General features: G+C 49.5%; 1 protein-coding gene across 2 annotated transcripts in view; it reads right to left on the bottom strand.

Annotated features, from left to right (window-relative positions):
• The window catches only part of LOC138453007 (zinc finger protein 850-like), a 292,011-nt gene that overhangs the window by 82,302 nt on the left and 182,970 nt on the right, over nt 1-26,739 (bottom strand). The window contains exon 1 of one of the 2 annotated variants that reach the window (XM_069605413.1): nt 6,766-6,918. The exons of the other annotated variant lie outside the window; for it this stretch is intronic. The gene's annotated coding sequence lies outside the window, so the exon portion shown is untranslated. Of the gene's footprint in view, nt 1-6,765; nt 6,919-26,739 lie in introns of those variants that run through there. 2 annotated transcript variants of the gene reach the window in all.

Consider the following 26,739-nt stretch of genomic DNA (forward strand, 5'->3'; position numbering starts at 1 on the left):
CAAAATCCAGGCAGAAATCAAGATGGAGAAAGATTTGGGAAGCAATGAAATATTGCGAGAAAAAAAAATGAACAGAAAAGCAGGAAGCAGAATAAGGGCAGAAAAATGCTAGGAAGCAAGGAATAAACACCAGAAGCACCGAGTGAGGTAATGATACTTTGCGAAGGCTGCATCCAGTGATATATCAGCGAAAACCAGAAATAGAGACAGGCTACGGAGGGCTCCTGAAACTAGAACACGCCAACCGCTTCCTTACATAACAAAGGGGTGCCAGGTTGGGAGGAAAATGGCGGCAGACAAGCGTGGCATCAATCTCCATGACGACCGAAAAGACCTGGGCCAGTAAATCATGACAGATGTACAGCAACTGGATCCCTTTAAAACCAATGGCAATAGTTAAGTGAAATTCACCAGGACTCCCAGATTTCAGGTGAAACACATGTGTCAGCATAAGCTGTTATTTAAAGCAAAGCTTGAGTACATGGGACGCCAATAGGCACATGTTTTATGCACGATCACAAAAGATATTTTTGTAATACGTAATATTACTTACACAAGGACAACATACATGGTCGTATACTTAAATGCACCCTTTCAATAAAGGGCTTTGCTGTTTTTAGACTTCAATACAAGTTCTTTTTTTCAATTTTGATGCACTCTTAATGTGAAAATAAAGTAGACTGCCTGTTGTATTCCAGCCCGCGGTGGGCGCACGCGGGGGCTGGAGTGTCCGGGCTAGGCCGCACGGCCTGTGGCGCAGCGCCAGCGCGAGCTGCAGATACAGACACCCACACGCGTTGCTGGTCTGCCCCGGAACTGCCTCCCAAACGCGGGGGCGGGGCTTTTATTAGAGACACCCTGCGTCACCGCGTAGCGGGACGCAGGGCGGAACATAACATTCCTCCTTTATTATAAAGCAAACAAACACAATACAACTGCAATCAACTGGACGTTCACCGTTAGTCTACGGGGTGTGTTGGCTACCACACATAGTCACTTAGCTTGGCTGGCGGCCTCGTGGCAGTTCTCAGGCCGTATCGCCCTTCTCGGGGACTACCCCCCCTTGGCCCCTGATCTGGCTCACCTTCATTGGTGGTATGCTCGAGGCTAGGGGCATCCGGCGGTTCCCAAGTCCTGTCCCCCGCTCCTGTCTCGTCCGGGATGGATCCGGGCTCCTCTTCGCTGGACCGAGCATCCTCATCCTCCCGGTGGTCCTCTTTGTCTGTCCACATGGTGTGGGGCACCGCCTTGAACCACGACGAATTCCTCGTCACTTGACGGCGTCCTCGTGTCACTGTCACCATGGTTCCGCGCCGATCACTGACGGTCCATGGCAGTTCATCGTATCTGGTGTCGAGTTTTGCCTTGGTGGGGTTGCGTAGCATGATGACTTGATCCCCTACTTGATGGTTGGACGGCCTGGCTCTCCTCTTGCCGCTCATGTGGGCATTGGCACTCCTTCTCCTCATTTCTGTGCGTTCTTCGTTGACCCCGTCCGGGGTCCTGCTCGGATGGTGCGGAATCGAGGATCTGATAACGGTGCCGAACATAAGGTCCGCCGGTGGTATACCGGTTGTGCTGTGGGGGGTGACCCGATAGTTTCTGAGGAAACGGTACAGATCAACTTTCCATGGGCTGGCATTCACCTTGGATACCCTTAGCACTTTGTTAATTGTTCTCATGAACCGTTCCACATCCCCGTTTGCCTGGGGCCATCCCGGCATGATGTGGTGATACTGTATATTGAGTTCTTGCAAATAGTTCTTGAATTCCTCCCCTGTGAACGGCGGCCCGTTGTCGCTTTTGATGGAGGTGGGTAATCCGTGAGTTGCGAACATCTTCTCGATGGCCGGAATGACCACTTCCGCCGCGGTGGATTCGACTATTTCCACTTCAGGATAGCGCGAGTGATCGTCAATGGCCACCAGTAGGTAGAGGCCTTCTCGTAGCTTACAGAAGTCAATGCTGATTGCCTCCCACCGAGAGCGGCCGCGTTCAGCCGATAGAATTGGTTCCGGTTCTGGCGGGGCTCCCGTTATCTGACAGGATAGGCACGTGCTGATTAGGGCCTCTACACGTTCCTCGATCTGGGGAAACCATACCCTGTGCCTTATGCGTGTCTTTGTTCTAGCCAGTCCTTGGTGTCCTTCATGTGCTAAGGCCACAACCCTGGCTTGTAGTTTGAGAGGAATTACGATGCGGTTTCCTCGGAGTATCACCCCCCCTTCAGTGATCGACAGATCTTGCCTGACGGTGAACATGCCGGACAGAAACCCTTTCGCTTCCTCTGTCCTGTTGTGGGTGTGTCTCATGAAAGTCTTCCAATCACTCGAGATGATGGCATCTTTCACCAAGTCGCAACAAGGGTCCTTGTGGGTTTCCGACTCAATTTCCTCAATGCTCACCGCCTTAGGCCTCATTGTGCGTACCACTTGGCATATGTGTTCCTCAGTCTCTTCGGCCACTTGGATCTCTTGGTGGGTCGCCGCTCGCGGATGTCTCGAGAGAAAATCCGCGGGGTTTCCACTGCCTGGCTGGTAGATGAGATCAAAGTCGTATTGCTGAAGGTGTAGGAGCCATTTGGTGATTCGTGCCGGAGGGTGCGACGATGTCCCCATGAAGATGGGCAGCAGGGGTTTGTGGTCCGTGATTGTCGTGAACCGACACCCATATAAGTAGAGGTGAAAATGCCGGCACCCCCACAACACGGCGATGGCCTCCTTTTCGATGTGAGAGTACCTCTGTTCGGTCTCCGTGAGGGCTCTCGATGCGTACGCTATCGGCCTTTTCTCCCCTTCCTTTGTTACCTGCATCAGGATGGCACCGAGCCCAACCGGGCTTGCATCCACGAACAGTTCAGTGGGCAGCTCGGTGTTGTAATATGCCATTTTGGTGTCGACAGACAGGGAGTCTTTGATGCTTTCGAACGAGTCCTGGCATTTCTGCCCCCAGTCCCACTTGGTGTTGGCCTTCGTCAGTTCCCGTAATGGCTCAGATAGGGTGGCCAGGTCTCAGATAAACCTCCCGCAGTAGGTGGCCATGCCTAGGAAACTGCGTACTTCCGTGGGGGTCATCGGTGGGCTTGCAGCCTGAATGTCTGCAACCTTCTGGGGGTCAGGGGAGATGCCCGTGCTGCCAAACTTGTAGCCAAAGAAGGTGATCTCTGATCTGAGGAACTCACACTTCTCCCGGTGTATGGTGAGCCCAGCCTCTTGTAGTCTGTCCAGTAGGGTTCGAAGCCTCTTGATGTGCTCTTCCGTGTCGGGGGCGTGAATCAAAATGTCATCACTCACATTGAGGACACCAGGGATGCCCCTGATGACCTCTTGAATGGTTTGCTGGAATACCTCAGCTGCCGACGATATCCCGAAGCTCAGGCGTTTGTATCTCCGCAGCCCCAAATGCGTCGAGAATGTCGTGATATAGCGAGAGTCCCTGTGGAGCTTGAGTTGGTGATACCCCGCCTTCAGGTCATCCTTCGAGAATACACAGGAACCCGTGAGGTCAGCCACGATTTCATCGATTGTTGGTGTGATGTGGCGCTCTCTTTTAATGGCAGTGTTCGGGAGGCGCAGGTCTATACAGATCCGCACTTTTCCAGGCTGTTTGGGTTTCCGCGTTACCACCATTGGCGAGACCCATGGTGTGGGTCCTGTGACCTCTTCTATGATGCCGGCTTCTTCCAAAGCCTTGAGTTCCTGCTCCACTTGCTCTCTCATGTGAAATGGGGTTCTCCGATGTCTTACGGCCTTGGGCTGTACTGTTTCATCAATGTGTAGTTTGATGGTTTTGCCCTTCAGACAGCCTATTCCCTCTTGCAGCTGGGGGTATTGCCTCAGTATGTTCTCCACCTCCTCGCCCGCATCGACGTGGCAGACGAATTTAACCACTCCCAGATCTTCTGCTGCGTCCCCACTCAGGAGGCTTTCAATTCCTGCCCTCACGACATAGACTTTCGACCATAGTCTATTTTCACCGTGTTCCAGCATGGTGCGGAATCTGCCAATCACTGGTAGGGGCTTCCGGCTGCCGTATGCGTATAGTAGCGTGTCTGTGCTTTTCAGCTCTGGTGGAGGGTTTAGAGTCTGGAATGTGCTTGTGGGCATCACATTCACTGAGGCGCCTGTATCAATGGTCATAAGGATGCTCTGGTTTTGGACGGTGACCATGCATTTGCGCCTTCGGGCAGATTTTCTTTGCGGTCCTTGACCTTGGCTCAATGCATGCACCAGATATACCTTCCTTCCTTTTCTGTCGTTGTCTTTACTGGGATTCTGCTGCATCGTCGAGACGTCATCCCTTTCTTCCTCCGTGGAGGAGTTGGCCACTGCGACCCGCCTTGCATTGGCTTGCTTCTTTTTCTTGGTGGCATTCTTCTCAGGAAGATTTTGTAGAGGCTGGATGGAGCTGCCCGCTGATCTGCATACATTCGCATAATGATCCTTCCTGCCGCATGCTCCACACGTGTTTCCTTGTGCGGGGCAGTTGCGACGGCCATGTCATGGGCCACCACACCAGCCGCACTCTGTGGGTCCAGGAATGCGCGGTTGCCACCTGTTCTGGCCATATCCCCTACTGTGATCATCCCTCGAGGATGGTTTGTTGGCAATCTGGGCCACCACGGCTGTGTTGAGGGTAGGTTGCAATCTGTGTAGCGTGGCCTCCATGTTGGCCGCTCTGGTGTGAGCCAGTTCCCTTTGGCGTCCGAGTTCAAGGATGCATTGTAAGGGAATACCTCTTTCGCTGAGGACCAGGCGTCTTAGTTTTTCTGAGTGTATGCCGTTGATAACTTGCCTCCTGATTTCCCTCTCCACATTTGTGAACTCGCAGGACATAGCCAATTTTCTCAATCTGGTGTGATACGCGCCTAAGGTTTCGTCCGCTGCCTGTATGGTGGTGCAGAAAATAAAAGTCTCGTAGTCCGGGTTTAGTTGAGGGAGAAAGTGAGCCGTGAGGGCATCTTTCGCGCTTTGGTATGCATCTTGGCCATCATCAACATTGAGGGAGTTGAAAATGCGCACTACCTCGTCACCCACACTGAGCAGTAGGTGTGCTTTCATCTTCCTGGCCGCCGTAATCTCCTTGCACTCCATCGCCATTTCAAACTTCTGGATCCACAGCTGCCATCTGGGTCCGCTTGACGATGGGTCCGTGAAGGGGTCAAACGGCTGGATTAGAGTTGACGACCCTCCTTGCGTGCGCGGCTGGGGGGATGACAGCGACAGGTTTGCCGCAATTCTGGATGGCGTGGTGGGCCCAGGGGTTGATGTGCCGGCCGCCATGTCGACGTGTACCTTGTCGGTGTTGTCGTGATTCGCTTAGATCACCGCCAGTGCCGTGGAAATGGGCCTTCTCTGGACGTGTTGCGGTCCCCAGCCACTGAGTGATGAAGCGCAGGACCTGGTGTCTCCATGTTGTCCTGGTTGACAATCCGTGTCGCTGCACTCAAATGGGGGGGTGCCAGATGTTGAAATGGCTCCACCATGCCCAGCAGGAGATCGTAGAGCGAAGGAGAAATGCAGAGAAAAAAAAAAATTTTTTTTTTTTGGGGTGGGGGTCACGCGAGTGATCCACCCCCCACCGAGTGTCCAAAAATTTCACCGCGATGGCTGTGGGCCATCGGTATGCTTTACACGCCGAGTGCGTGTTGAACTTCGTTCCGCCTCGTCGCCATTGTTGTATTCCAGCCCGCGGTGGGTGCACGCGGGGGCTGGAGTGTCCGGGCTAGGCCGCACGGCCTGTGGCGCAGCGCCAGCGCGAGCTGCAGATACAGACACCCACACGCGTTGCTGGTCTGCCCCGGAACTGCCTCCCAAACGCGGGGGCGGGGCTTTTATTAGAGACGCCCTGCGTCACCGCGTAGCGGGACGCAGGGCGGAACATAACACTGCCTAGAATCACCACTTATGTGGCAAAGGGGGGGGGTCTATTCCCTTGTAGACCGTGATGGCGCTTGTGATATGCTTGGCACCGGATTGCGACATAAATGGCTCTCACATACACTTCAATTGGAGCGACGTGTCTTCATCTTATCTTGGTGCACCTCATAGCCATTAGAGTTCGTTTTTTACTGGCTCTGTTTGGTGGCATGTGTGGTTCTGCTCATCTTCAGCACTACCACAGAGACACAAAGAGTTGTTTCTGATTCCACTGAGGAATTGGAGATTGTGGTAATTGATGCTCTCCAGGGTGGTGCAAAAAAATACTAGGGTGCCTCGCCTCACCTCACCAAATCCTGGGACAGCCCTACTTTGTCTTATATCAAAGCATAGAGCGACAGGAAAATAGTCTGCCATTAAAGAGTATTAAAGCCTATGCCCTTTATTAGAGCACTTGCCCCTTTCATTTGCTAGGCTTTATTTACAAAAGAGTATATGACGTTGTTGCGTCATTCCTCTCCGACACCCAGGAGCGACTGCAGACTGTGCAGCAGCACCAGCGCATGTGGACTTTCCACATGTATGGGCTACAGGGCGCTCTCTACTTCACCACTCCAGTCTCCCATCGATTCCCTTTCTAGGTTAGAAGAAATATGATTCAACAGCAATAATGCACAAGCAAACACCCCAGTTTGCACTGCCCCCTTATAAGTGAACTTCAGCAGTTAACACATTCATGGTCAGTTGTGGGTTTCCTATTGTAAATTCAGGAATACAAGTCCCAGAATGCAAAGAAGAAATGCAGGCTTGGAGCACTTGCAGAGCGGCACTGCGCATGTCTGCAGGTAGATGGCCCGCCCCTCGTCCGCACTAGACCAGTACTAACCTGCCAGGCGTATGCACAATGCCTCACTGACCACACACGGTGGTTTTCTGTCGAGGCGAGCGCGCGGGGCCGTCTGCTGAGCGGGGGCGGGACCGGATCATCACTGTCACTCACGACAGATGGCGGCTCATCTGAGCATGCGCACATCTGCGTTTCCGGTACCAGCCTTCCAGTTCTCGATCTATGAGCATGCGCAAACAGGTAAGACCGGTGTCTTCCGAGCTGAGGCAGGGAATCAGCACGCTCACGCACGCCAGACCGTGACTCTTTATCTGAGCATGCGCACAACTGCGTTTCCGTTCCAGTACCGGGTTTATCCCGCCCTCTATCTGTGAGCATGCGCAAACACGCAAACAGGTAAAACTGGTGTCTAAGGAGCTGAGGCCAGATTACCACGCTCACGCACGCCAGATAGTAGTGGTTCACCTGAGCATGCGCACAATCCGCACATCTGCGTTCCCGGTACCAGGTTTACCCCCTCTCGATTTAGGCGCATGCGCAAATATGTTTCCGGTAGCAGGTAAGACTCGTGTCTCTTCTTCAGAGCATGCGGCAGCGTATGCTTCCGATATATAATGGTGTCCAGTGAAAAGCATATGTGTTTAGTCTTGTTTTCACAGCTTGTTTTGTTTAATTTATGGATTCTATGTACATGTCTGTTTTACCTCTTTAATTCATATAATGTTTTTAAAGGAGACCCGGCTGATGTGTGGGGGCCTATTTCAACACGATGGTGGCTGACGTGGAAGAACCAGTTTTGAAAGGAAACGAGGTGCTAAAACGTCTGCTTTCCACAATGGAAGTGGCGGCCAGACGGGCTCCACAAACGCAGCTTATAAGGCGAGTGCTTCAAAGTGTACACTGTAAGCCCCAGAACATAAGTAATATATAAACAAATGTATTGCTGTGTTATTAGACTGCTGGGTGCCCCCCCCTGAGGCTCGAGAGCCCATTTCATTTGGAAAGGTTGAAAGGCCCTAACACTGTCCCTGTTTTAAAGACAGCTTACACACGGCAGTTTAGTTCCATCTGCAGCTCTCAACCAAACCTCTCTTAACACAATGTGCCTCATTACAAGTTTGCTGGTAATCTACAGGCACTGTTGTTACCAACCTGCAAACTACGAGGTCTGCGAGCGGGTGCCTTTCAGCTTGCCAGGTCTGACCTGGCGGGCAGAATGGCACCCGCTCGCAGACACTGACGGTAGCACCACCACCATCCTGAATGGTGCCGGTGCTACCACCCTCCCCGTTCCCATTGAGTCCAATGGGACTCAAATGGGAATGGGGAGTGATTTTTCTTTTTTCGGCGCCCTGGAATGGGCAATTACTGGGTCTGCCAGGGCTGTAATGCCCCGATAATTGCCCATTCCCGGGGCCGGAAAAAAATGACTCCGGCGGCAGCCACGCCATTTTACCGGTTCGGCTACCGCCAGAGTCATAATGAGGCCCAATAACTTATCACACAGATGCCACATTTTTAGAATGGGTTCAGGGGTTACTTGTGCATTTCCCCGCCTCCCATACCTCACCCTAAAAACGTCCATAACCACACCAACCACCCTGAAAAGGAAGCAATGTGCTATGAACACACCATTTTCAGAGCAAATTGCATCATAATCAGGAATGAGCGTAGTTTACTTTGTTACCTTTTGTAATATACTTTGTATTACCACCCTCTGCGGGTGCAGCAGCTAATCGGGGTGCTCCAAAAACGGGCTGAATCTACTGATGCAATCCGGGATCGCAGCAACCTGGGTGGTCGTTGTAAGGTCACTCATGAGGCAGCAGGTAGGTCAGGCAAGCTTCTTTATTATATATCTTCAACTTCAGATGACATCAGGTACATTCATAATGGCGAGATATATGGGAGCCCCCCCCCCCCCAGGCTACATCATAGCATCTGCCACTGGTGGAACTCCCAAGACTTCAACCATAACATTCCAGAACTCATCCAAACATTCAACAGATGACCTCACTCAGGTACATTGCGTCATGGCAAGACAGGGTCAGCTCAGGTAGCAACATGAAAAGTAGATCCTAACAGTCGCACTGCTGTGTTACCTCCTACCGTCCCCAAATCCAGCCCCTCCACACCCACCCCCTCCTTAATCCCACCCCACATTCCCCAAAGCAATCCAAGTCTCCTTACCGCTAACGGCTCCTCTGCCTGGTCCACACAGCTTTTTCGTTGAAGCCATGGGAATGGAAAAGGGGCTCTGAGCGTAGCCCCACATTCCATTTCAATGGCAATCCTGACTCTCCCGGCTGCTGCTGCAAACGAAGCAGTGCAGGCATTTATTTTCTATTGCTATTAGCACGTTGAAGGGTTTACCTCTGGGTGCTAATAGAAATAATCCCACGTTCTGTGGGCTTCACTGTTAAGCCCGCAGAACATGGTATTATTGCTTAACTAGTGTAGATAAGTGTATTTACCCCAATAGAGATGACCACTCATTAGCTGCCTGTTTTATCTCCATGACACTTAAATCTTGATAGTTTGTCTACAGACTAACCATTTGGGCAGATAGTAAGAGAAAATGATTTGTCCAAGATCCCATACTTTAAGTGAAGAAGCTGACATTTGAGCCTGCAGTGCAGTTTATGCCCCTGACTGCCCACATAGCTTCTCAGCTCTGGTTGCTAAAATATTTAATAGACCAAGCAAACATCTATATACATCCTTATAGAGATACATTAAGCAAAAAAGAATGATTGTAGCATTATATTCCCCATCCAGAGTGGAAGTATACAAGTAACGGAATGCTAAATAAGGTAGGACTAATAATTCACCTATTGGTCTGCAACTTAATTTGAAACTTGTAATTCTGCACAATGGGAAGTTCCAAAGAATAAGAAAAGAAAAAAAAGGTTTGTCCATGGCATCATAAAATAAATTAGTTTAAAATGCAACAAAGGGGCAATGTGTGACTCCAATTAAGTGCCTTGAGTGAAGATACTGGGGTCTTTGAAATGCAAAAGCCCCTAGCACCTCTAATCACCCACATAGTAATTCTAAATTGGTGGGTTAACTGCCCTTTTAAAAGTGCAGAAAGGTTAAGTGGCCCCCAGGTGAGTGAATTGCTGGCCAATGCCAAAGTCTGCAAAGGTGAGGTCATCACAGGGAGTGAAACCCTTGTTTCTGTTTACAGTAGCAGACCTCAGTAAAGCTACTGTAAGCAGATGAAAAGGTTCCCGTTGCATTTAAAAGAAGCCTGCTTTTAGGAACGTGATAACCTTGCTTCTCAGCCTGAGCGGCTTCCAGGTTTTCTGACACTTTTGCAGCCTAGAGGGTTTGGGGTTTTATTGCTGCCCAATCCCTCGAGTCGTGAGTCAGTTGGAAGCTGTTATCATCATGATACAGTTATTAAAACAGTAACGTCACACAAGATGTAGGCTTTGATATCTTTTATTGTAATAACTGAAAATACTATACAGAGATTAAACGAAGCATTAGCTTTCGAAGTAGATTTGTTTGTCAGGTGGTGCAGAGTGAAATTACTCTTAAAAAGTAAGTCACAGCAAAGTCTGTTCTGAAAATGAAGGTTTTTTTTAAAAATGTAAACTTCATTGGCTGAAAGAACAGTATGCCTGGAATGTGGGTATGGAGACTGCTGTCTTGTCTAAAAGAACAAAAAACTCCACCGAGCATGGAACGCATAACGTTTGGAAACAGTACGCATTTCTAGTACAGCAAGGCGAAATTGCCTCTACTCTTTACTTATACTCTCCACTTTGAGAAAAATAAAACATTGCCTGCAAATTGTGGTTTAGAGGTGGTGTTTTATAATGAATTCCAATAGAATCCACCTGCCATTCAACAGGTGTGAATGCAAGGCGTATTCCATTGGAATCTTTTAGTTTGACGGCACAAGCACCACCAAGGGGTGGTCAAAGGGGACCATGGCCACCCTTATAAAAACACTGCCCCCTCCCACTGGCCCGCCTTCCTCTTAGGGTTGTTTTGGTGTGCCACCCCCATTGACGTCATCAGGCCACTCCTATGAAAAATGTCTGGGGGTGCCACCTTTTGACAGCTGCATGAACATATCTTGGCGGTGTAAAACCGTTTGCTCCTCTACGATGGAGCAGTAAAGGAAAGTGGAGATGCAAACTACACTTTGTTAGCCCCCTATATCTTAGACGAGCTGGAAAATGGGGTGGAGGTTTAAATGGAGGTGTAAAAGGGCCAGGAGGCTAGCTGAGGGGAAATGTGTTTGTCTTTGAAGCAAGACAAAGCAGTGCAACACAGGTTTGAATCCCGATCCCAGGCATAGAGACTTGGCTCTGGTAATTAGCGTGTTACAAAAGATTAATTAATTAATTAAAAGAATTACGCTTTGCTTTTCCCCCTCCATTTAATTTAAAAAATGACCCCCAAAATATTTAATGTGTTTAACATTTTTTTTCAATTTGACATAGTTCGTTTTGCTAATCCCATAATGAAAACGTATTCTTTACTCCAGCCTTGTCGATCCTGCAATGAATTCTGTGTTATTTTTAGGTTTTCTAGCATGTAATATGTGCTTTCCAGAAGGGAGGATGCCACATCCTTCTCTAAGGACAAAGGGCAGGCATGGCGTGTGGTAACGCAAATCACATCACATGCAGGGAGGGGATTGGTTGGTTGGTGGGTCGGTTTGGTGAACCAGTCCCAAAGAGACATATTTTGAGGTACGCAATGAAGGGGCTGTAGCGATATATCTACAATTGAAAGTCCTGGATAATCCTCTTGCCTATCTACAGACATAAAAGACAGACACATACAGACACACACAAGGAACAGGACCCTGATTACGAAGATGAGTTTTATTATTATTATTGTATTTGCGTACGGACCTGGCTTTGAGAAGCAACTGAGCACTTTACAGAGGTTTACAACAGTAATGATGCAAAACGGAGCGCATTTCAGAGGTAACAACAGATATACAGCGGTGGGGAGGGTACAGAGGGGCACAGAGGAGGGGTACTGCTGTACAAGACGCAGGGAGCAAAGGGGTGGGCAGCATCTAGCTAGTCAGGTGCCGCGGGGGGCAACGTGATGCCCTAGGTGTTGAGGAGAGGCTCATTTGGATTAGATTTTTATTTTTTATTTTAAATAAAGATAGATGGAAGACTACAGTGTATACATAATTGAATTAACTCTTCTGAATAAAGCACTGAAAAGGGACTTTCTCCCCGAAACGAGGACTAGCAGTATGTCTGTAGTTGGACAAGCACTTTGGATCAGCGTTCAGATTCTTAAGCAGAGTGATTATCGCAGCATGTTTTAAGCCTTGAGGAACCATCTATTTGCTAAGAGAGGCATTAAAAGTGCTAATCTCATGGATCCAAGACTGAGATGAGAGAACTTTGAAAACAGCTCATACGGATGCTGGAGAAAGCATAGAGTGTAGGACAGGAGGGCTCTCCACTTGGAGGAAGAGGGTTAGGCAGAGGTGCTGATGACACAGTGGATGATTGATGGGTCAGCCATTTCATGGAAGAACTACAACTGGTCATTGCAAGGTTTTTACATGTGTGGTGGTGTAGCTTTGTTATCCTGAGCTGGTGACATATCACGACGACCTTGAATATCTCTCTGGTTCAATTATAAGCTGGAGGGATCCTTTTTGGTAGTGTGCTCTTTTTGCCTCTTGTTATTGCGGCCGGTAACCACTGTTATGGACATGGCAAAACACCCAAACTGCAGCGGATTGGGATTTTTATTGGTGTCTCCAAAGTCCTCTATCATAGCATTGAAGCTGTAGGAGGTTCTTCCCCTTTGGTCGGCTAAGTGGTCTGCCTTATCGCAGGAACCGCATTCTTGAGGGTCTGGGACACTATTACAAGGTTTATGAGATATTCCCAGATAGACATGGGTGCAACGCTAGCTGGTGGTTGGATAGAAGTGAAAGCTGACTTAAAGTTATGCTAGTGGGTACCATTAGGGTTCCTACACTGGAGAAAAGGACCTGGTACAAGTTTGGCATGAGGTGATGGTCGAGAATTAGATGACAGTGGCAGGTGTGAGAAACCTGAGTGTTATCTTGCATGTAGTTCCTGGGGACCCTTGTTCCAGGTGGCCAGGGAAGCGCCATTGCTCTTGGATCCCAACCCTGGGGGGGCGGACAAGCGAGGGAGGATCACCTGGATAGAGGATCCTTGGGGAGTGCGTGTGAGGGACCCTCTGGCGAGAGGCGGTATTCCGCCCTGCCAGGAGAAGGGAAGAGAGCTTGTCCAGAGGCTGTTATTGGATATTGAAATCTCTTTCCCCTAGAACTCGGCCCTGAATTAAAACCCTCTCCTGGTAAAATTAGGAAACAAGTTTCCCTGGGTACCAATTTGATTCAGTTCAACCCCCGCCCCCCTTAGCTATTTCAAGCTGTTGTAAAGGCAATGCTTGTTCTCCCCAATTCACAATTATTAATGTGTTAGTCACTCCGTATCGAGGTAACATTGTGTTCAACCACATTAAAATAGATTCAGAGGCTAACCTTTGTCTCAGAATCACTTTTAATTATACGTGACCAGTCTTTCATCTGTTTTCCGACTTTTAAACATTCAATGAAATTCTTTGTCTGCGTTATGCTTTTATGCGAGAAGAGGGGGATACAATTTTACTCACATGCAAGTGCTACTTTCATTCTTTCCCATTGTTCAGTCATCAACAATCGTGTTATAACCGCTTTAATTCATACACGAGGGATCCTACTGGATTCACTCACCGGCTTCTGTCTTACTCCCTTGAAGTGCTTCAGGCTTCTCTCGTGTGAGATTGGTATGGTGCAAAGAGGTAGACACATACACAAGGATACGTTTATTTATAAAGATAAGGGTTTGGGATAACTCCTATCTTGCCCTACGCTATAAGGGAGTAGTCCCAACCATAACAGAAAATAAATACAAGTCCACAGTCTGTCCATATGAACCAAAAGGATGTCTGTGTCTAACCTAAAGTTGCCCCCACTTTCTAAATAGATACTGTGTAGGGATTTGGCCAACATAAAAAAAAGTGTCGCAAAGAAATGTCAGGATAGCACTGCAGTCGCTGTGCAGCTTTCTTCTCTATTCTTTCAACGATAGTGAGACGTCCCAACCCTCCCTTCCCCAATCTTGAATCACCTGGGATCACCATAACAAAGTTCCATTTACACAAACAGTTCTCACAACTTCCTTTCGGGCTTCTCCGCTTTCCGCTTTCCCAGACTCAGTAGCCCTCTTGATTTCAAAGTTCACACTTTAGCTCACAACTTATCACAGTTCACCAATCTTTGTGTCGGAGACCTTCGAATGCGCATACGTTTGCTTCATTCTATGCGCGACCACTCCGACACCGTGGCTATCACCTTGGCTCTCATAGAATCGTGCCCCCAACACTCGGTTGCTCACTTTCCTTTATTTCAACAATTCCTCATTTCGAATGCGCATCCAAAACTTTCCTTTATGCGTGATCACCTTAACTCTCAGGGATTGTGCCCCAGGCACTCTATCACTTGTGCTTCCCTTTAGCTCCACTTTGGGCTTCGCACAGCTCTCCTGCACTTCGAAGCGATACCTTTAATTTTTTATTGAATCTTTCCATAACATGTAGATGTACATGCTACTCTTCTGTTACTTTGTTTCTTTCTCGGTCCTACAATATACACAGTTCACAATGGACAATTGAAGCTTTTCTTCAATGCAGCTTTCATTCCTCACGTGTCCTTCTATTAGCGACATTTTATCTTTCACGCTTCACGTCTTTCACCAACCGGGTTCCCCTCTGACATTGAACTCACCGATTTGAGATCAGCATAGCCTTCCGTGTCGAAGCAGGGACTCCTCGCTCACCCCTCCAATGCTCCGACACTCCTGGGCAGCCTCTCTGGCCCAGGGGAACGAACACCTTCAAGGATTCGGTCTTTAGAGAGCAGCTTTCCATACCATCCCCTTCTGTTTCCCTGGAGACACGGCTACCTCGCCATGCTCTCTTGGGCCCTCTCAAACCATGCCCTCTCAGCGTCTCAGCGCTCCGTTCTCTGCCAGCCTCCCTCAGGGTGCTCAGGCCTTCTCCATAACCTCTTAGCTCGGTCTCTGACTTGGGTTCCTTCTCTGGCTCCAGCTCATTCTTCTTGTCCCACACGGTTACTCCTTTTATGCACCTGAGGAGTATTAACAGGCTTTAGGTCGCTACAATGTTAATTCAGTATCTGACTTGGCCTGACCTTGTTAATGGGACATTCATGAAAATGGTAGAGTCCTTCTGAATGTAGCTGTTCCGTCTGTGTAACATCATGACAGTCTAAACAAAGAGAGTTCAGGGAAAAACAGGGGTCTGGTTCATAGTAGGCTGAGGGGATGTTGGGTAGGAGGGTGTTTGGCGAGGGAGGGATAGGCAGATTGGCGTATACAATCGGGTGACCTATTAGATCCCTCTCCTCTCATCCCTTTCTTGCAATGACGGTGGGAGGGATAAAGATATGAGAGCAGGATCTTTTCCCTCACCCTTTTTGTCTCAGATGGAAATATTAAAGGATGATGTGACCGGTTTTCACAACGGTTTGGAGCAGTTAAGGGAGGGGAAGACAGATTAGAATTGATATTAAGGCGAACTGGTTTCCTGACTTTACCGGGAGAGGGTTTTAATAGCCTTGGTTTATTTTAAGGGCCAGGTTCTAAAGGACAGCTGTTTGAATATCCTATAAAAGCTGCAGGGTTAGCCAGCGGTTTGAATATCCTATAAAAGCTGCAGTGTTAGCCTTATTCCATTCTAGCATCGTGGAATACCGCGTCTCTCCGGAGGGTCCCCTATATGCACTCCCCAAGGATCCCCTATCCAGGTGATCCTCCCTCGCTTGTCCTTCCCCGGGGTTGGGATTCAAGAGCGATGGCCCTTCACTGGCCACCTGAAACCAGGATCCCCAGGGACTAAACGTGAGAAAACCCCCAGGTTTCTCACACTCGGGCATACTCTCTTCCTTTGTAAAGGTGCTTCCGACCTCGCCTCGCAGTTATAGAGTTTCTCTTGCTCTCAGGACCCTCGGATGCAAGACTCATCCCAGCCATGGTCTCCAGCGTGCCTTCTGCTGCGCAATCTCTGTAATTAGGTTAATGTGTGGAAAAGCAGTCTTCCTTCACGCCTTTCGCTGCGCAACCTTTGCCCTTCAGAGTTTGGGGAAACAAGAACCTCTCGGGACAGCCAGCTCAAATCTGCTTGTTCAGAGTCCCGGCATCCCTTCTGTTCACCTACTTCTGCCTTGATTGCCAGCTCTGTGCTGTCTTCTTTCTGCTACCACTGCTGCTGCACTGACTCCAGCTATAGCTCCATCTAAGGGCCTGCACATGAGGGGGCCTTATAAGGCTCTCAGCTTCCTTCAGGTGTGGGTCATTAGGCTTCATTGCCTGACTACTGCTTCAACATGGCTCTTCCTCGTCCCAGTTCGGAACCTTTTTCACCAGAAAAAACCTTTAAATTTAGAGGTGCGCATGGGTGCGGCCCTGGGAGCATGTGCTGCCCTGACTCCGCCCTCTGGCACCACACCTCAGTCCCCATAGACGCATCGACAATAGAATGCCATTGCCTAATGACACCAGTTTTATTTGGGGGGAGGAAGGTGGGACATATGGAGGAAAGGGGACTAAATACGTTAGTCGCTACGGTGAGTAACTTATAATTACTGTTACATCCCGTCCCCTTTCCTCCATACTGCATTGGCAATTACAACTGAATGTAGCCCCAGGGTGGAGAGGAGACCCTCCTTAAGCAAACAGGCTTCTAAGAACCGCCTGTCAGAAAGCAGTGTCTGATCTAGGGCCGGCGTCCAAACAGTAATGCTTGCAGAAAGCCGAATGGGTGGCCCAGGTGGCCGCCCTGCTTATTACTTGCCAGAGGACATGCCGCTGGAATGCTATGGCCGTTGCCTTGGCTCTGACCACGTGGGCGTGCATGTTGGCTGTAAGTGGCTTATGCTGTCCCTCGTATGCTTCTTTGAGGCCTTGAATGCCTGGTAACCCGGTCTTGAACCTTCGAAGATGATAAATAGGGCGTCCGACTTGCTGAAGCCCTTGGTCCGGTCCAAGTAGAATTTCAGAGGCACGCCTGACATCGAGACAGTGCAGAATGCTGGGTGTGTCCGCATGACTACTTTGTCCTTGTGAAATGTATTATAAGGTTCTGAAGCGACCAGCGCCTGCATTTCACTGACTCTGCGAGCCGAGGTGAGGCGAACTAGCAAGGCCATCTTAATGGTGACCAGCCTGATGTCCGCAGACGACATGGGCTAGAATGGTTTGTGTGCTAGGGCACCCAAGACTGGCGCTCATTACGACCTTGGAGGTAGCAATGCCGCTATTTGCGGCATGGCTACCCCCATTCCGGGTACCAGGTTGGGTTCCTGGAATGGGGACATACCGGGCCATTCCGACTTTGGAGGGCCCGGTATTTCCCCATTCCAGGAACCCAGCCCCATTCCCATTCGAGCCCCCATAGGGCTCAATGGGAATGGGGAGCTTGCTAACAACGGGCCCATTAATAACAGGCCCATTGTTAGCATGCTGGACAGCTCGCGGGACCCGCTAAGGATGCCTGGTACCACCAGGCGTCCTTTAGCGGGTCCCGCGAGTGGACCTCGTAATGAGGCAGGCGGTAAGGAGTTAACGGGGCCGGCTCCTTAACCCCGTTAACCCCCTACCGACAGGGTCGGAATGATCCCCTATGTTGAGGTCCTATACCTGGTGTGGCCTCTTGATCGGCAGGTAGAGTCCGGTGAGGCCCGTCAAATGCTTCTTGACAATAGGGTTAGAAGAGGAGAAGACCTCTTCCTCCGAGTTCCTGTATGCCCCGATGGCTGCTAGGTAAGTGCCGCAAGTGTCACCCTGCACGCCTGAGTGGGCGAGGTGCGCCGGCGGCGTAGGAAAGCACGTCGTCCAGTGAACATGCTAGGGGGGGTTCGATATTCTTAGTCTGCCCAATGGCAGAACCTGGTCCATTTGCTCTTATACTAGGCGCTGGTAGTGTTGCTCTTTGGATTAGCCTGGGAAAGGCCGAAGTGCCCTAGTGTGACCTGCTCAGGAACCAAACTGTGAGGGCTAGTTTCTGTGGTACGGGGTGGATGACCTTGCCCCCCTGCTGAGCCAGAAGATGTGCTGGGCCCATCAGAAGGTGAATAAGTGGTCTCTCTGAGAGGCTGAGCAGCTCCGAGAACCATGGCCTGGCTGGCCACCATGGAGCTATTAGAATAATGCTGAGGTGGCGAGACTCCTTGATCCTGCAAATCACTCTGTGTATCAGCGGTGTGGGCGGGAAGGCGTATGCGGTCATGCTGTTCTACTGAATATGAAATGCGTCGCCCAGGGAGCCAGGGCCCTGCCCCTGCCAGGAGGCCAGCTGTTGGCACTTCTTGCTGTCCCAAGTGGCAAAGAGGTCCACCTGGGGGTGTCCCCATCTGCTGATCTCCTGCAGCACGAGGTCCTTTAGTTGCCACTCGTAATTGTCTGCTCCCAACCTGCTGAGCCTGTCCGCCTCAGGTTGGATTCCCCCGGGAAGGTGGACAGCTGTGAGGTAGATGTTTTTCAGGGCCTATTCCCACATGCTGAGTGCCAGTCTGCACAGTGGAGGGGATCTGGTACCTCCCTGCTTGTTGACATAGTACATGCAGGTCGAGATGTCTGTCTGAATGAGAATGATCTTGCCCCCGACAAGCGGCAGGAATGCTCTGAGTGCTAGCCAGATGGCCTTCCGTTCCAGCCAATTGATGTGGTATTCCTGCTGCTGCCGGGTCCAGGTGCCATGGACGCAGTGGTTGTCCAGAGTGGGCCCCCAGCCCTCGAGAGAAGAGTCCGTAGTGATGGTGATCTGCGGGGTAGGTTGCCGGAAAGGGTTGCCCACCCGCAGGTTGCAGTCCCTGTACCACCAGGTGAGGTCCGGTGACCAGATGGAGGAACGTTGATCATCTCGACCTGTGAACCCCGCTCCTGGTTCCATGATGCCGCAAAGTGCAGCTGTATCCTCCTCATCCTGAGTCTTGTATGGGGGATGGCCAATGGGACCACTGCCATGAGACCCAGTAGGTGTTGGTACCACCAGGCCGATTTCACTTCTCTGCTGAGGATGTGAGTAATGGCCCTCTTGATGGCTGTGATCTTGTCCTCTGAAGGAAAATCTCTCTCGGAGCAAGTGTCCCATATGAGGCCCATGAAGGTCAGTCTCTGCATAGGCTGCCGCTGCAACTTCTTGAGATTGAGCGAAAAGCCCATATTGCGCAGTGTGTTCATAAGAGCGTGGGAAGCCAGTCAACGAGGTATGGGTGGATGTGGAGGCCCTGAGGGGAGATGTCACTATATTCATCAGTCTGATAAATACCCTCGGGGCCGAGTTGAGGCTGAAAGAGAGCACCTTGAATTGGAAATGGTAGCCCATGATCCTGAAGCGAAGAAAGGAACGATGAGGCTGCCAATTCGGGTTGTGTAAGTACGCGTCCTTCATATCCAAGGAGCACATCCAGTCTCCCTTGCACAATGTCTCCGCTATAAAATCTGGCGTAACCATCTTGAATTTTTGTAGAGGTAGGGAGAGGTTGAGAGTGGAAAGGTCCAGCACAACTCTCAGGACAGCCTGGTTCTTTTTGAATGGTGAAAATCCTGGAGTAAAAGCCAAAGCCTCGCTGGAAGGCTGGGACTTCCTCCACTGTCTGGCTCTCGACGAGCGACCGGATCTTCGCCAAAAAAGTTGCTGTCCCAATCTGTGGGAGTGGAGGGGAAGAGGGAGGAGAGGCTGGGATGGGTAGGCGGTACCCCGTGGATACTACGGAGGATCCAGGGGTCCGCTAAATTCTGGCACCAGAAATGTGCATGGAGAGCAAGCCTGCCCCCCACTGGAGACACATGGCCCCAGAGGGGCATGTCATGCCTTCTTTCCCTCAGAGGCTATTGCGGGGAGGGGGACTGGAAAAAGCCCTTACCCCCCCCCACCCCTCTTTTTGTTGCTTGTGCCGATGCTGAGTCGGTGAGCGATCCGACTGCCTGGACCTCTGCTCTTGGAAGCTGCAGAACCCTCCATACGTACGCCCCTTGTCTGAGCGCTGCTGTGATTGGGTGTACGATTTGGGCATGGTCTTTGTCAGGATGGATAAAAACTTGGCCTGTTGTGAGCCGTTTTTCTTTTTATCCAGCTCCTAGTCCGTAGTGGAGTGGAAGAGGTCACCCCTCTCGAACGGCAGGTCCAAAATGCGTTCCTGGACGTCTGGGTTGAATTCAGTAGCACGGAGCCAGGCAGTGCTTCTCATTTCCGTGGCAATGCAGATGGCCTGGCCAGAGGTGTCAATGTGGACCACTGTGGACTCCATGATGTCTTGCACCACCATCTTGGCCTCAGCCAGTCCCACCTTGAAACATGATTGGCTCTGGGAGGAAAGCCGCAATTTCCCGCCACAACCTCTGTTTAACGGCTGCCAGCATGGCATCCGTGTTGGCTTTATGAAGATGCAAGTACGCGTTGGAATACAGCTTCTTCCCGTATGCCTCCAAGATCTTCTACTCCTTGCCTAGCAGCGCCGTAGACGAGGAGGCTGAGGACGACGGAGGCTTGGAGTATAGTGATGCCGCAGCAATCACAGAGCAGTGCGGCTGAGAAGTGGCCGATAGCAAGAGTGTAACCCTCTCCATCTGCCTGTACTTGGCGTCCAGGGGTCGATTGACTGGCTGGACCGAGTGGGGCTTGACCCAACCCTTCTTGGCCAAGGCAACAACATCCTTCTGCATCAGGATTCCAGTCCTTGCAGAAGGGTGTAGCGTGAGGACTTCTGCGAGGACCCCTCCTGCTGGTTGCTCGACCTCGGGTTGAGGAAGGCACAAGTATTCTGCCAGCCCTGCAAGACGTTCGTGGAAAGCATTGGTTGACGATGGTGTGTCGGGTCCTCTTCCTCGTCTGTGTCCACCTGGGGGACCGGGGGATCTGGTACCGGTGGAGGGGTGTTGGGATCATGAGGCTGAGGTGTGGAGACCGGAGCTGGTGGCAGAGGTTGGTACGGAACCACCTGCACTATCGGTTAGGGGGCTGGTATGGGCGGCGGAGGCAGCGCTGGGGCCAGGGGCGCCTGTGCTGGAGTCTGGAGCCATTTGCGGAAGCACGTCCCTGATGGCGTCCCTGAGGATGACCCCCATCCGAGGAGATTTCATGAGCCCGAGGAACCTTTCAAAGAACCTGTCCTTGCAGGGTGGTAGGTGATATTGATGGGGTAGCAGGAGGCTGCTGGAGCCATTGAATGCCCTGCCCATATGGACGCAGCGGAAACCTGCCCTGCGCAAATGAAGGATAGGCTGTAGGCCACGGACCTGGTTGATACCAGTCCCACCTTGACACTAGTTCCTCGACCAGATCCCTTTCCTGGTGTGGCGTCAGACAGGTGTCCCTAATGACTGGCAGGACTCTCGAGTGTGGATCATGAGGCCTACCCTGCTCCTCAGGCCAAAACCTGGTAGGCATTTTACCCTCGGCGGATACGCCGGTAGAGCTGCGTTTAGGTACCCCCTCGGACACGTTGCCGGTACTAGGGTGTGGCCCCTCGGGTGCAGACCCGGTAAAAGATCCTTCCGGTCTCTCAGCACTGTCATCGGGAGGATCCACTGACGCCTCGGCCTGTCGGCCAGTAGCTGAAGTAGCCTAGGTACACGTGCTGGTACGAGAACCTGAGCGGGCGAGTCCTTGGAAAGGAGTCTCCCTTGCGGGGTGCATGGAAAAGAGTGGCCCTACCTTGGGCCTGGATCAATGGCAGACGAAGTCCTTCAGGTCCTCTGGAGGCGATCTCTGCAAGAGCTCCCTCCACCTGGCTTGTCTGTTCTTCAGAGACCTCGAGGAAAGCGCATTGAACGCGGTACAAGCTTGTCAGCCATGGTCGGGGCCAAGGCAACATAGGCAGAGGGCCTACAGATCTGAAGTTGGAAAGAGCCCGCCGCAGGATGGACACCTGCTGAACCCTGCAGAAGTCGACATGCACCGGGGAGGAGCGTGACGCCTGAGGACTAAGTACCTGAATGATAAAAAGACAGAAGTATCTGCGCGTGGAATTACATGGCCGAAGCCAAACCCAGGAGCACTGGCGAATTCGGCCCGTTGACGCGGAAAAGGGGACTGAGGTGTGGTGCCGGAGTCCGGGCAGCGCATGCTCCCAGGGCCGTACCCCTGCACGCCTCTAAATTTAAAGGGGAAGACGTTTTTTTCTGGTGAAAAAGGTTCCGTCTCCCGTCCCTTGGTCTTGTCTTGTTTCCCTTCTTGTTTAGGCCAACATTTACAGATTCCCTTTCTCTGTACTTTTGGAAGTAAGGGGGATTTTTATCTTTAGAGGTCTCAAATGGTTTTTTCCTTCCTCAAGATTTTTTAAGATTTCACACCAGCTTTACCCACATCCACATGTTTAATATGGGGCTCAGGTACATCATAATGACAATAAGCCATTACATGTTTTGGCATTTTCAAAATGTTTCTCCCCTTAACAGAAAAATACTGTCTCATCCCATGGGATCTCCTCGCCCCCCTGGGCCTTGTCTCCTCCCAGAAGATCCTCCCACAGTACACCACCCCCAAGGTCTGGATCGGGACACGTCTGCCTTTCCCTGACTTCCAGGGAGGAGACTTAAGGCAGGGGTTTAGTGAGGGATCCGCAGGATTCATCACACAAGGTCGTCTGTTGGTGTCCATGCCTTTTATTTAGTCCAACTAGGCCTTCACCTGACATCACATGGTATTCAGGAAAGGTTGCTGCAAGAATAGACCTAGAGGAAGATGGAAATCCATGTTTTGTGTTCATCCACCATGAAGATCAGGTACATCTTCCTAGAGTTCAGCACAGTTGGCAACCTGATCCATTCCATTCTGTAGGTGCCTATCCAGTCCTTTTTATTTCCTTTGCATTCTCTGACTTCTAGTTCTGCTTCATCCATTATGAAATGTAGACGAGAAGTTCCAGAATGCTAAGAAAATACAAGGACTGGATCAGCACCTAGAGATTGGAAAGTCTCATGTTCGAAAATATGGTTCAGTTGTGCGTACTGGTAACAGTTCATGACGAGGGTCCCGGGGTTTCAGATCAGGATAGGATTTTAAAAAAAATTCTTTACCTTTTTTGAGTACTTTTTTAGAAAAAGGTGGGGCCATCGATTGTATGCGACAATGAGGAGAGGACATAGGAGTTGAGAGGATAGGCATGGATGAAAGGTGGTTAAATTGTGGTAGCCGAACTGGTGGCTGAAGACTTGGTCCTATCAGCAGAGAGTGCAGAAAGGCAAAGTGACAACAAGACTTTGTTACTGTTATTGTTACTTGGTGGGAGTCCTTTGCATCCTGACCACTTGACTTTGTGTGCTCCTGCTCCCCCTGACAGCAGCACTGCGAGCGTGCTGCTCTTGCTGCGAGTCCCGTTCCCTGGAGGGGGCGGAGCCTAGCGTGCACACGTGACGGATCACGTGACTTGAAGCAAGCACAAATTGCCGGCAGAACCACCCTTGCGGCGTTAAGCCCTGGAGGCAGTAAGGGCTGGTGCTGTTTGGCTGTTCGGCGTGGTCGGCTGTTGGCCGTGATATTTTACCGTCAGCGGACAAGTATTTGCCACCTGTTGTCCCCATTTGGATCATCCACGGTTTGTTTAACTTAAATTCATCTATCAGTTTAGCCGGTCTTTGGGGAAGAGAGACGGACTAAGGCTGCTCCTTAAGCCACCGGCGTTCCCTAGACGGCGAACATTCTTATATGCAAATTCTGACCAAGCAAATAATTAAGGTACTGTTTGGCGTATTTGCAAGAATCCAGCTCCACTCTCCATTTTTAAACTTTTTATCCTACTCTTGGACCATCTCTTTTAAGCAGCACTTACTTACCCTGTTTTAACATCTACTTGTTTAATCATAATTCTTATCTAATTGTATTTTTATTCTGTGACAGTATTACTATAAGGTGACATGCGTACCTTAAGAAGTACAATGCCGAATGGCCCAATTTTGGTTCAGGAAAATGCCGAAACCCACAAGCGAAAACAAATGGGCAGTACGCCCCGGAGGCATCACCCTGTTAGTGCCTCGAACCTCAATAGGCATACATCTCCAGCTGATATAAAACATTACTTCTTTGAGTCTAAACCCTTATCCTGTGACTTCACTGGTAAACCAATTGACCCTTGTTTTAAGTTCACTACGAACCCCCAAGGCTCGAATGTAAAAAATTCTTTGGGAGTTTCTGATAACACTCTTATTAAAGAGGGCGTAATCCCCCTTTTAAAAGAGCTTCACCCTATGCCTGTAATATGTGAAGCATCTGGATCCTCAGGGTCCAACACCAATTCCAATAGAAACCAAGAGCCTCAAACACTATGTCAGCACTCCTTAGGTCCTGCCGGGGGGGGGGGGAGTTCATTATCACACGATTGCCATGTTCCCCCGTCACTCCCCCTGATCAAAAGCTGCTCTGGTTCATCGGATCCTCAGCCTGCAGTAATTGAGTTAAGCTCGAACTCTTCCTTTTTGGAAGGGGATGATTGTCGGAATTCATTAGAGCTACCTGAAGTCTCTTTCATATATTCAGACACAGCACATAGTTTGGTCGCTTCATTTGCTGCTCCCACTCCCGGACCTATCCCTGACATTTCGGTCAGACCATCTGATGACCCTATTTTGCCTTCAGTTATTTCCCCGTCCATTTTGATTGAGACCACGTTGCATGCCATGAATTTGGCCATGTCTTCTCTTTTTAAGCTGTTTGAAACGCTCGACCGAAAACTGCAGGTACACGATAAACAGATTGAGAAATTATTACACTGGCAAGCAACGCTTAAACATAGTATTGAAACGAATATCCGAAAAAAACCAAAATCAAATCCTGACAAATCACTGATTTTTGATAAATCGCCTACCGATCCTATTACACAATCACAAGCTATAAAGTTTAAGCCTTTACCTGCCTTCCCGAATGTAATTCACGACGATTTTTCACTGCCCCAAAACATTGAAAAACCAAAAGACAAAACTTTGTCAGACCATGTAGTTCCTGGAGACAAACAAGTGTTTAACATATTCTCACTTAATGGATCTAAGCCACCCGAAATAATATCTAAACCAAAAAAGAACTTGATTTGTAAAAAAACAAAAAATGGTAAAGACATAACAAAAACGACAACCTCAGCAATTAAAGCCTTAATTAAAGCCCTATCCTTGCCTAGGAAGCACACCACCATGGCTGCGGAAGCAGTACAAAATAAATATAGCGCCTTAGCTAATGCTAAGAAAGCTAGTAACCAGCTTACGACATGCCCGGCCCAGATAGTAGCTTATGATCCATTAGACGCGCTGGTTGAGGCTGCTGAACATGATAGGGCGGTGAACACACAAGCTTCATCTCCCTTAGTACCCCAATGTGCAGCGGTACAAGTAAAAGAGGGTGCTACCCTTGCAGCTTCATCACCTTGTTCTCCCGAGAGGATCTCAGATAAGAATGTTGAAGCCAGACGGAACGAAATCAGAAAGGAGATTGACTACTATATGACTAAACAAAGACCTTTGAATGCCCAAGTAGAGATGCTGAAGGATCCTAATATTCGAGAGATACCCCATATAATGGTCCATACAGAAAAGAATCACGTGGCACAGTCACTCTTTACGCCCTTGATCCCTGAGCTTTCTTCTTTAAAGAAAATGTCTGCTCCCCTTAAAATTCCTATTCTGCTAATACACCCACCACCAAACAACCCACATTTGATGTATCTGAAATGCCAATACAACAAGTAATTAAAACCGCAGTGGAAGAATATATGACCAACTTGAACAAAAATGCTACATTATATACGAAGTTAGAGGCTGACCAGCACATTATGCATTCATAATTAACTGATTTGAGCCGTTATCCGGCTGGCCCTGTTGCAAGGGTCGATATACATCCTCAACAACAAAACCACTCACTGGGTACAAGCTGGCTGCACTCTAATAGGTTTCCGTCTTTATCATCAAAAAACTCTAAAATATCACCCAAACAATCGCTATATCCATTGATTATTCGATGCAGAGATATACCTTACGCGAAGTATGATTTAAACCGCACTAGTATACTTGCAATACTAGCTGAAATTCCTGCGTTAGACGATCTGCAATCCTCCGATATTGATTTGGTGGAATTTATCTTCAATAACGATCTCTCTGTTGCACGGTTCTGGGTGTCCTCACGAGTTGTGTTAAACACTTTGTGGCTTGCTAAACGAGAAATATATGAATTAGGGTTCGAGCTTCTCACTGCTGTGACAAATCAAGTTCCTATTTCTGCGGTGCAAAACCCATCAACGCAGACATATGTTTCTAATCAGAGACAGGGCTTATGTGTTCAGTCGATTAATCAACATTATCATCCAACGCCTCAATCTGTATCAAAGCAGTCGAAACTTACTTTGCAACATCCTCTACCATTTTTGTCTATGATAAGCTGGAACACTCGAGGACACGGGCACTTACTGAGGAATGGTTCCAATGAGTTATCGCAGCATGATATTATTTTATTTCAAGAAACTTGGCTTACGGAGCGGCCGGTGTGGGATAACTTTGAAATAGTTTTTAATCCTGCAATACGATCTGTGAAAGGTCGGCCCATGTCCGGTCTCCTTGTGGCCTTAAACAAGTCCTCAGAAGTTGTTCTAGAACACCAGTCTGCGCCAAATCGATATACTCAATTGATAATTATCACAATAAGAGAACAACAATATGCGATAGTAAATATATATCGGAATCCAGCTGCAATGTCAACCAAAACATTTCTTAAAGATCTGGAAGAGTTATGGTTAGAGATTATTAAACTCCCTATATACCCGCATGTTATCCTGGCGGGTGACTTAAATTTGCACTGTCTGGATGCTCCCCATAATCGCATGGATAGCAGACTGGTCTCCTGGAACACCTTTATTGAGTCAAAAAACTTGGTTATGTTAAATGGTTCATGCCCGGCCGATAGCCCGCCACAGCACACATGGAAAAGAGGTCACTCTGGTGC

The sequence above is a fragment of the Ambystoma mexicanum genome, chromosome 4p (genome assembly GCF_040938575.1).
Source record: "Ambystoma mexicanum isolate Mex_15411 chromosome 4p, UKY_AmexF1_1, whole genome shotgun sequence".
Taxonomy (NCBI): Eukaryota; Metazoa; Chordata; class Amphibia; order Caudata; family Ambystomatidae; genus Ambystoma; species Ambystoma mexicanum.